General features: G+C 48.1%; 1 protein-coding gene and 1 non-coding gene across 2 annotated transcripts in view; both read right to left on the reverse strand.

Moving 5' to 3' along the window:
- Positions 1 to 10,559, reverse strand: part of RERE (arginine-glutamic acid dipeptide (RE) repeats) — a 301,925-nt gene that overhangs the window by 65,774 nt on the left and 225,592 nt on the right.
- On the reverse strand, positions 7,182 to 7,251 carry TRNAS-GGA. Its single transcript has one exon. It is a non-coding gene; the product is annotated as a tRNA-Ser (tRNA).

Raw genomic sequence — 10,559 nt, forward strand, 5'->3', positions numbered from 1 at the left:
AAGGAGGGAGGGAGGGAAGGAGGGAAGGAGGGAAGGAGGGAAAGCAGGCACAGTCTTCCTTATTCACTGGCTGCCAATGCTGAAAGGCTTATATTTCTCCAACACCTTTTTTTAAAAAAAATCTGTCCATGCTTCTTCAAGGTTTTCTCCTCCAGAGCCCCGAAACTCTCCAGAGGCTTTACTCTTCTCTGCGATTCCTTACAATTATTTCTACAACACTGTCCATCTGTGCAGCTTGGCATGAAGACGTCAAAAGGGAGACATGTTTGACAGCAACTCAAGCAAAGGAGCCTCGTTTTCAATGGAAGAAGAGAAGCACAAAGCATTGGGTCAACTCTTCCCATCACCCCGCCCCAATGAAGGCCAACCTTTAAGCAGAAGTGACACAAATGGGCTGCAAACAAACACTCTAGATGAGCAAGGACTGCCACCTCCCATCACACAATCGCACTTACCTAACCAATAATTAATCAGTATGCTCAAATTGACTACTTTTCCTTTTGTGAAGTGCCCGGATTCTAGAGTTACTCAACAAATAACAACACGCGCAAACCGGCCAGTCGGGCACTCACAGATTCCCTGGTTTCAATCAGAGTGTTCAGTGCTCATTTAAAATGCCTCCCACAGAAACTGATGGACAGAAGAGTGCCTGCCCTGACCAGAGTTAAGTGGATATGCTCTCCAAATCACCACCACCAGGGGAGTGAAGCCTCTTTTGAATACTGATAAGAGGTACACGAGACCACACATAACTTCACAGCGGAAGCCATGTCGGACAGCAAGAGCGGTAGAGCATCTGCTTTGCATTCAGAACATCCCAGGTTCAATTGTTAGTTAAAAGGGACCAGGTGTTAGGTGATGTGAAAGATCTCAGCCTGAGATCCCAGAGAGCCACTGCCAGTCTGAGTAGACAATACTGACCCTAGAAGGACTGATGGTATAAGACAGCTTCATGTGCAAGACATGTCTGAGAATGAGCCGTAAAGATAGTTCCAGGCAATGTTGCCTCTAAGCTGTGGAGTCTGGTGAGCAAAAATTCTACTTTGTGAGCTACTGACATTAAAGTTGTGAGCGAGCCATTTGGCGACTGCATAGATTAGTTTGCTGTGGAGCCATCCTTCCTGAGCTAAGACAAAAATCTGTGAGCTGGAGGCTGAAAAACTGTGAGCTAGCTCACGCAACTCAGCTTAGAGGGAACACTGGTTCCAGGTGGTCAGTTGTGCTGGTCTGAAGAAGTGTGCACCCACACGAAAGCTCATACCTTGAAAAAACCTTTGTTGTTCTTAAAGATGCCACTGGACTCTAATTGAGCCATAAAGAGAGAGAGTAAAATAAGTACAGACCAAGGTGGGCAGCGAAGCGACAGACCAAAGTTAGAGTCCGGTGGCACCTTTAAGACCAACAAAGGTTTATTCAAGCTGTGAGCTTCCGCATGCATGTGCATGCACATGAAAGTTCACACCTTGAGTAAAACTTTGTTGATCTTAAAAGTGCCACCGGACTCCAAGCACAGATGTTTACAGCTCACACAGATGCACTATAGTAATTCTGGTCCAAACCCCCACCCCCCAGTCAGTCCCATGCCATGCAGCTAATTCTAAATCTATATACACTGAGCCCGTATAGTATAGTAGTTACAGTGTCAGACTACAACTGGGGAGAGCCACGTTCAAATCCCACCCAGCCAAGAAGCTCACTTGCTGGTGACCTCAGGCCAGTCGCTCTCTTGCAGGCCGACCCCCTTCCCGCGATGTAGGGAAAACAAAGCAACAAAAGAATCACTTACATTGCTCAGCAGTTAAGATGACAGATATCTGGATAGATAAAATGAAAGTACTGTGCATCTCTGTGTATTTTACATTTTTATGTTGTCATGACCTTAATCGACAAACCGTATCACGCATGCCGGATCTGGAAGGGAAAAAACCCAAACAAACATGGAAACATACTGAAGGCATTTTGTTTAGAAGAAAAACTAAGCTCTTTCTCCTGGTTTGCTGGGATTGAGTTACTGCAATTCAGACAATGAAAACGCAAGAGCTCTGGCAAGGGCCTTCTCCTTTGCCATTTGAAAGGGAGAAAGAGTGAACATAATTAAGCTTACTGGCAACAAAGCTAATCAAAGCTCAAACAGGCACAAAGGGCAACAGAAAACATTTCCACTGTATCACATCCTCCCCTCTGGCCGGGCGCCCAGAATTTTTCACTGCAACTTTTAAACAAAGCAAGCCACTCCATATCTGTTCTACAAGGGCAGGAGTAGGCCCCGCCCACGAGGTGCCATAGCTGTGCGCAGCAACCCTTGTGTCAGGTCAGCCTTTTGTGAAGTCAAAAGTCTGGCAGGCAGAAAGAGGAACGGCTTTTACATAACTAAAAGAGGCTTTCCACAGCCATCTGCTCTTCAGCCCTGCTCCACAGAGCACCAGAAGGCCTCCTGCACCACAGGCAGAAGAGAACAGGACCTGGAACACAGCTGGCCTGTAACGTTTTGGAAACTGAGGCAGGAACATCCGAGTGGCACGATGCCCTCCCCAGCGAACAACGCAGGGCAGAGTTTGCCAGGAAGTTCCTCCACACAAGCGCCTCCACTGAAAACAAACAAGCACCAGAAAAGAACTTTCCTTTCTGGCCACCAGCTCTCATGAACGGGAACTGAAAATGTTTCTTGAAGTACAACCAAAACCATTTTAAAAAGGAAGTGAAGGAAAGCCAGAAGGTCCCCCAAAGCTCGAGTTGCCAGGTCATCTTCTGGGGCGAACGACCAAGCTGGGGAGAAGTTCGGCTGCCACACTGGAGACGGTTCACACTGGAGAAGGACCACAGGGCGGTTTGCGTACTTTGACCTTCCACGCCTCCTAGCTTTAACAGCCTAGATCTCATTTTCTAGTTCCCTCAAGAAAGAGAAAGCAGGAGGGTAAGAAGAGGGGGGAAATTACTTAGGTGAGTTGGAGTGTTTGGAACTCAGGACGCTTGAGCCCCTGAAGAAGCTTCCTCTCCCCTATAATGCAGGGAATCTCTGGAAACAAGAGGACACATCCTTCCAGGATTTAAAACGTTCTAAAACAGCACAAGCACCATGATCTTCACAATTTATGTTCCTGTTTACGATAAGCCCTACCTCAAGGCAGTGTGGGGCCACGGGCCTCAGGTGGCAGGTCGGGTGAAGAAGAGGAGGTTGGATTGATACCCCATGGCCCTTCACTACCCGGAGGAGTCTCAGAGCTGCTTACAATCTCATGTCTCTTCACCACCCCCACCCCCACAACAGACACCCTGTGAGGTAGGTGGGGCTCAGAGAGCTCTCTCGAGAACTGCCCTTGAGAGAACAGCTCTGAAAGAACTTGTAACTGACCCAAGGTCACACTGGCAGCTGCATGTGGAGGAGTGGGGAATCAAACCCAGTTCTCCCAGATTAGAGTCTGTACTCTTAACCAGTATACCAATAGAAGACAACCAATGGGATGCTGTTCGGGGGAAAAATTCACCCTACGTCCTAATCCAAGAGTACTATGCTGGCCGTGGAACAGGAGAATATCTAAGAGGTGTTGAAGGGCTGCCTTAGGCCAGACGACCACCAAGGCCCCACTGGAAACCTAAATATGTAATTCACTAGCTTCAGAGACAATCCAGGGCACATTGCCAAACAGCTGTTGCAGTTTGGTGTAGTGGTTAGGAGCATGGACTCTAATCTGGGAGAACCGGGTTTGATTCCCACTCCTCCACTTGCAGCTCCTGGATGATCTTGGGCAAGCCATAGTTCTGTCAGAGCTGTTCTCTCAAGGGCAGTTCTCTCAGAGTTCTCTCAGCCCCACCTACCTCACAGGGTGTTGTGGGGAGGGGAGGGGAAAGGAATTTGTAAGCCCCTCTGAGACTCCAAGTGAAGGGCAAGGTATAAATCCAATCTCCTCCTCCTCCTCTTCCTCTTCTTCTTCCCAGCATGTCAAGAATACAAGCTATTCAAATTTGTCTCAATACTGCTGATGTCCGCGCAGTATGTTTTGAGACAAGTCTTCTGAGATGTTCATAGCAGGAAGGAGTAAGACTTGGCTGATCTGAAACTGCATGTTATTCTCCAGACTATGTGTGTTATTTGTTGCAAAAGGGATACGGAGCTTAGGATGCCTATTTTGTAGATGAGAAAAGGACATTTAGTCAACCTCAGAAATAAAGAAATATCCGAATCCCAAAACGGCGCATTTAAATACTAGTTTGGTGTAGTGGTTAAGTGCACGGACTCTAATCTGGGAGAACCGGGTTTGATTCCCCACTCCTCCACTTGCACCTGGCTGGATGACCTTGGGCAAGCCATAGTTCTGATAAGAGCTGTCCTTGAAAAAAGAGCAGTTTCTGTCAAGAGCTCTCTCAGCCCCACCTACCTCACAGGGTGCCTGTTGTGGGGAGGGGAAGGGAAAGGAGTTTGTAAGCTGCTCTGAGACACCTTTGGGTAGTGAAGGGTGGGGTATAAATCCAATCTCTTCTTCTCTTCTTCTTCTTCTCTAAATGTTGAAACTATGAACTCAATGCAGTTATTGTGCATATTTGCAATTCACATTTCCCCCCATCTCCATCATTTAAAGGCATCCTAAGCTATCAACAACAAAGATTAAAGATACCACTAATAAAAACCCTTCTGCCCTTGAGTATTAAGATAGTTCCTACTGCAGTCACTACAGTGTAGGGCCATTGCAGAAGAACCCTTCCCCCAAGGAGGAGTAAGGAATGGCATTGTCAGGAAACCTTATCTGAGCTCAGAACACATTGGCAGCTAGGGTCCACCCAGGGGGCTGCAGGATCGATCCCTTCCTAATAATGTCAGGCGCAAGCACTAGAACCAGACTAAGCATGCCTGCCAGGTGACACCCAAATTAGAAGGCTGCAACCAAGCAGGATATAAAGAGGAAAGAGTAGCAAGTGCACTTCACTGGCACAGAACCTACTTATTAGGAAAGGACTGCTCGCTTTGACCTGGACAGCCCAGGCAAGCCTGATCTGGTCAGATCTCAGAAGCAAAGTATGGTCGACTCCGTCAACGACTTGGATGGGAGACCTCCTTGGAATACCAGCAGTCGGGAGGCGGGGGCAGGCTTTATTCAGCCCCCTCTCTGAATATCCTCCAGGTCCCCAGTAGGGGTCAGTCACCAGAGGTCGCCATGACTTCCAGGTGCACACACAAAAAGGACTGTTCCACTCTTACATGTAAGCTCTGCCCCAGGACAGAGAAACTTCAGGGGTGCACTGATTGGGGGGGGGAGAGAAACAACACAAACACCCCTGCAGAGGCCCCACTCCTAATCAGGGCCACTAATCAGTGGCTAATTACTAATTAAATACTCGGGTCTCATGTAGTTTGACACACAGTCAATGAAATACACCTTAAAATGAGGGACTAAAGCACACACACACACAGAGACAGTATACAAAGGGATTACTGGGAACCATAAAAGCATTTCAGAATGTTGGGTGTGGGCGTGAATGGAGAAAAACAGGCCATGGAGCATTAGTTCCCCCCCTACAAGACCTGGCTCAACTTTCAGCGCAATTCACTGGCTCCCGGTCAGGACAAGATGCAATCTTGCTAATGGCTCCCTCTCACTTGCAATAATATTTTACTTCTGGAGCACGGTAAACCTGCTGAACAAAAACAAACAGCAGGGTTTCAATCTCCTAAGTAAACCAGAAAACTGGGCTGCTGCATAAATAGCCGGGTTGATTTACGGGCCGTGGTAAACAGAGCCCCGGCAGAGTCCAAAGTTGGCACCGAGAGGCTGGCTCCTCTTTTTATGGATCCAGGGACAACTGCATCTGGAAATGAGTTTGGGGAGGGGGAGAAACCGTGCTACTGAGGGCAGGGCAGCAACCAAGAGGTCCAGACAAGATGGCTCCTCAGGAGCTGCAGGCGACGTTCACCGCCTCTCACCCTTGCCTAGCTGATTCTAGGTCACTGCCCCCAAACTCTGACTTTGGAAGTCAAAGGCAACCTTCTCCTACTGGAAATAACTTAATCCCCCCAATCAGTAGGAGGCTGGTAAATGGCAGACTTTCTCCCCCCCCCCTTTTTGCTGTCAAGTCACAGCTGATTTCTGGCGACTGGTTTTCAAGGCAAGAGATATTCAGAGGTCTTTTGCCATTTCCTGCCTCTGCATCAAGACCCTGGACTTCCTTAGTGGTCTCCCATCCAAGAAGTAGCCAGGGCCAAACCTGCTTAGCTTCCAAGCCAGGGCCAAACCTGCTTAGCTTCCAAGATCTGACGATATCAGGCCAGCATGAACCAGGGCGGACTTTGGTCCCATCAGAATGTAGCCCTTGGTACCACTGTGGGTCCCAAGGAGACCTCACAAATTTTACTATTCTCACCAGGTGGAGGGAAATAAATGCAGCTTCCATTAAACTACTCTTCCATTGTAAACCAACTGGTTTTATACCTATTTAATAACTATGACTTCCCTTAAGGCATCCTGCCAATGAAAGTCTTGTGAGGTTGATAAGGCTTCTTCCTAACCTGGAATTCCCAGAATGCCTAGAGAATGGGCTCTAGTTTTCCAGAGCACCTTGGTTTTCCATTTGGGAGGCGGGAGAATAGAAGAGAGAAAAGATGATTGGATATCCATAGTCTCAACCTAAGGGTATCTTTCAGGCTCATTCAGGACACTGAAAGGCTTTAAACTCAGAATTCCACATTCAGCATAAGTGTTAAGACACAACATCAAACCCACCGTGGACAAACACTGTTCACACACACATCATACACCTACACAAGATATCACGACATGGGTGTTCTTTCCTCACTGTGATTGCATGAAATCACATGAAACCGTCTTATGCTGAATCAGACCCCTGGCCCATCTAGGTCAGTCTGGTCTACTTGGACTGGCTGTGGCTCTCCAGGGTCTCAGGCAGAGGTCTTTCACATCACCTCCCGCCAGATCTTTTAACTGGAGATGCCGGGGTTTGAACCTGGGACCTTCTGCATGCCAAGCAGATGCTCTGCCACTCAGCCATGTACTCTTCCCTATGGTAATGAACACATGAACCTGGCTTATACAGAGAGAGAGAGAGAGAGAGAGAGAGAGAGAGAGAGAGAGAGAGAGAGGGAGAGAGAGAGAGCGCACTGATTTATCAAGGTCAGTAGTGACTGTTCAGACAGGCAGTGACTCTCCAGGGTATCACCTGGTCCTTTTAACTGGACATGCCAGGGATTGAGCCTGGGACCTTCTGCATTCCAGGCAGATGCTCTACCACTAAGCCATGGCCCCCTCCCTGCAATGGCATAGTTTGGACAAGAGCTATCCCATGTTTTGTTTTTTAAACATCTGACTTCACTATCAATCCCTCTTTCTGTCCGATACAAAACACACTCCTAGAGACAGCCAGCGTGGTATAATGGTTAAGGTGTCGGACTAGGGTCTGGGAGACCCAGGTTCGAATCCCCACTTGTGCCATGGAAGCTTGCTGGGTGACCTCGGGGCAGTCACACACTCTCTCAGTCTAACCTACCTCACAAGGTTGTTGTGGGGATAAAACGGAGAAGAGGAGAATAACGTCAGCTGCTCTGGGTCCCCACTGGGGGAAAGGCAGGGTATAAATGAATTAAATAAACACAGCATAGCCCTCCTTCAAAGAACCATGAGAGCTGTAGGTATTTCACATGCAGAGAATTAAGCTATTTCCTGACTGGGTGCCATGCCACTCGAGCACGGTTGAGCCAGGCAGGCCTCCCGAATGGAAAAAAGACGGGACGGCGACATGTATCACAGAAAAGGTCTAGCCGAATCTGAGCAAAATAAACTGAGGGGGCAGGAAAGGAGCGAGGATCTTGGCAGGGAAGGGGCAGAACTGAAAGCGTGGTTCAAAAGGCCTACCTGCGAGCAGGAAGTGAATTTTAAGAAGTTTCTTTTTCTTTTTGTATTTCATGAAATTGGAAACACAAGCGATTTTACAAGCAAACGCTCACAGAGTGTGGGGGGCACACCTTGGGACGTCACACTCCGCAACTGATGCCCCTACAAGAGAAGCACCATTCTCACAGCCAATGCTCCCTCTAAGCTGTGGAGTCCTGTGAGCAAAAATTCTACTTGGTGAGCGACTGGCATTAAAGTTGTGAGCGAGTGATTTGGCTAACTGCATGCATTAGTTTGCTCTGGAGCCGCCCTTCTGGAGCGAAGACAAAAACGTGTGAGCCGGAGGCTAAAAACCAGTGAGCTAGCTCACAGTATCTCAGCTTAGAGGGAACACTGCTCACGGCGGGTAGGCAAGACTGAGATTAAACCCCGAAACCTTCTCTCTGCTCTGGTGGAAGACCCCCTCAAAAGTCAGGCCGTGACTCCGCTCAAACTGAAGACCAGTTTGTGACTTAGAGCAAACCAGAGCCCTCCTGGCTCGGCCCTCTGCTGAGCAACCGCCCCAGCGGCAGTAAGGGAAAGCCTGGAATCAAAAGAAGCAGCGGCTGTTTACGTTGGCAGCCGTTTCCAAGCCTAATGGAAAATTTCAGCTTTGGCTGCATCGGGAACAGAGCGAGCGAGTTATTAAGGGGGGGGGGTGCGCGGGAGGGGGAAGGAAGGTATGCAATCTGAACAACAGCAACAACAACAACAAAATGCTTACATGGCAACGTAGGAAATTACGTGCCAAGGCCAGACACGGTATTAATACGTCTCATCATTAAGGGAAGCAAACTGTGTCCGTGCAAGAGACACTTCCTGTGGGAAAGGAGGGAGAAAGAATAACGTCCTGGCCATGGGTGCAAAATTAAGACTCTGCCCCTGGCTCCCCACCCCACCACCCAAAAAAGTGTTGTGAGATCTGCAGTTAAACAGGGGGAGAAATGGCCGAGGCACAGAGAAGCCACCGCTGGGTGCTCAGGGAGCGAAAAAGCCTTGCCTAAGCAATTATCCTATTCCCTTCATTAAAGGGAATTCGTTGTTTGAACAGACTGGGGGAAGGGTGGAGAATAATTAACTCCAACCTGCCTGCGAATGTGTGGCCTGGGAGTTGCAGCGCCTGTTTTCTTGGTCTGGGTGGAGAAGGGGACGGACGGACACAAATCTTCCTGCAAGCCTTAAATAGGGAGTTTTGGATCACGAGTCGGAGGGCCAGGGTTGTTTTGGGGCAGGAGCTGCTGAAGATAGTTAAACTGTGGATTAGGTAACACTAGATTAAGCACTAATGAGCCAAGAAAAGTGTTTACTCCAAACCCCGAGATCGAAAATTAAATAACTTCATGCTGACAGCACAACACTATGGTAATTTTTTACCTTCTCCCCAAGTGTTAGGAACACATGGCTGGTTTATCCTTGGGGACCTTCCAAAAGAGTGTGGAGACTCTTGTGATAGAGGCCGGGGGCAGGTTGGGGGGAGGAGGCAATGGAAGCATTTCCATCCACTTCTGCACCTGTAGACTTCATGGATTTGTCGACAAGGCCCCCCCCCCAAAAGGATTCCCTCCGAGCAGATTAAAATATTCAGGAAGCTGTAAGTGGTACAGCCCTCCTAGGACTGTAAAAGTTCAAAATACTGCAAAGAAGGAGGAGGAGGAGACTGGATTTATACCCCACCCTTCACTACTGGAAGGAGTCTCAGAGCGGCTTACAAATCCCTTTCTCTTCCCCTCCCCACAACAGACACCCTGTGAGGTAGGTGGGGCTGAGAGAGCTCTGAGAGAACTACTCTTGAGAACAGCTCTGAGAGAACTTGTGACTGGCCCAAGGTCACACCAGCAGCTGCACATGAAGGAGCGGGGAAGAGGGCTGGCCTGGCTGTGTCCCTGGCGTGCTGGCATTTCGCTTTTTGGACCCTGCCTTTCAAGTACATGTGTGTCCCATCCCCCCCGATTCTGAAGTGGTACAATCCACAGAGGGCTGTACTATGTACTACTTCTGCATGTTGTAATTGGCTTTCTCAATACATCACCATGACACCAATGAGATTCTTAGTTATAAGATCCTCTTTCCTCCTTGATGCCCCTCTGAGTCAAAGCCCTTTCTGAAGCAGTACAGCAAAGGTGGGAAACTTATTTGGGTTGGCCTGGAGTTGTGATTTTTTTTTTTTTTTGGTCGCTTGCTGTTTTATGATGATACAAATTATTTTTACGGCAACACGTCCCAAACACTAGGAACTGGGCAGGCTAGACATTAAAATCGATAATGACGAGACATTAACCTATGATTTATTATGAAGAAAGGATGAAGACTGGTCCTGGCATAATCAATGCTATCCTGTTTGAATAACCTCTTCGATCCCAAGGTGAGAACTGAAAAGAGAAGCAGAGCGCCAGCTAGCCTTTTTGTAAAAAAATTAAATAACATGGAGAGAGAAAAAGGAATTAGAAAATGGGGGGGGGGGGGACACCCAACCTCTGGCACATGCTTCCGAAAAGGAGCAAAAGCTCTCGTTAAACGAACAAGAGCCTGTTCCGTTTTTCATTACTAATATGCAGCAAATTACAAACACAAGTGTGTACAAACAAGTTAGGCCGTCACTTTTCAGCCTCTCTCTCTTTTTTTGAAAGATTGCTTTCTAGCATCATTTGTAATACAGTAATTTAAACAAAATTCAAACCCGGG

The sequence above is a fragment of the Gekko japonicus genome, unplaced genomic scaffold (genome assembly GCF_001447785.1).
Source record: "Gekko japonicus isolate JY-2015 unplaced genomic scaffold, Gekko_japonicus_V1.1 scaffold450, whole genome shotgun sequence".
Lineage (NCBI taxonomy): Eukaryota > Metazoa > Chordata > Lepidosauria > Squamata > Gekkonidae > Gekko > Gekko japonicus.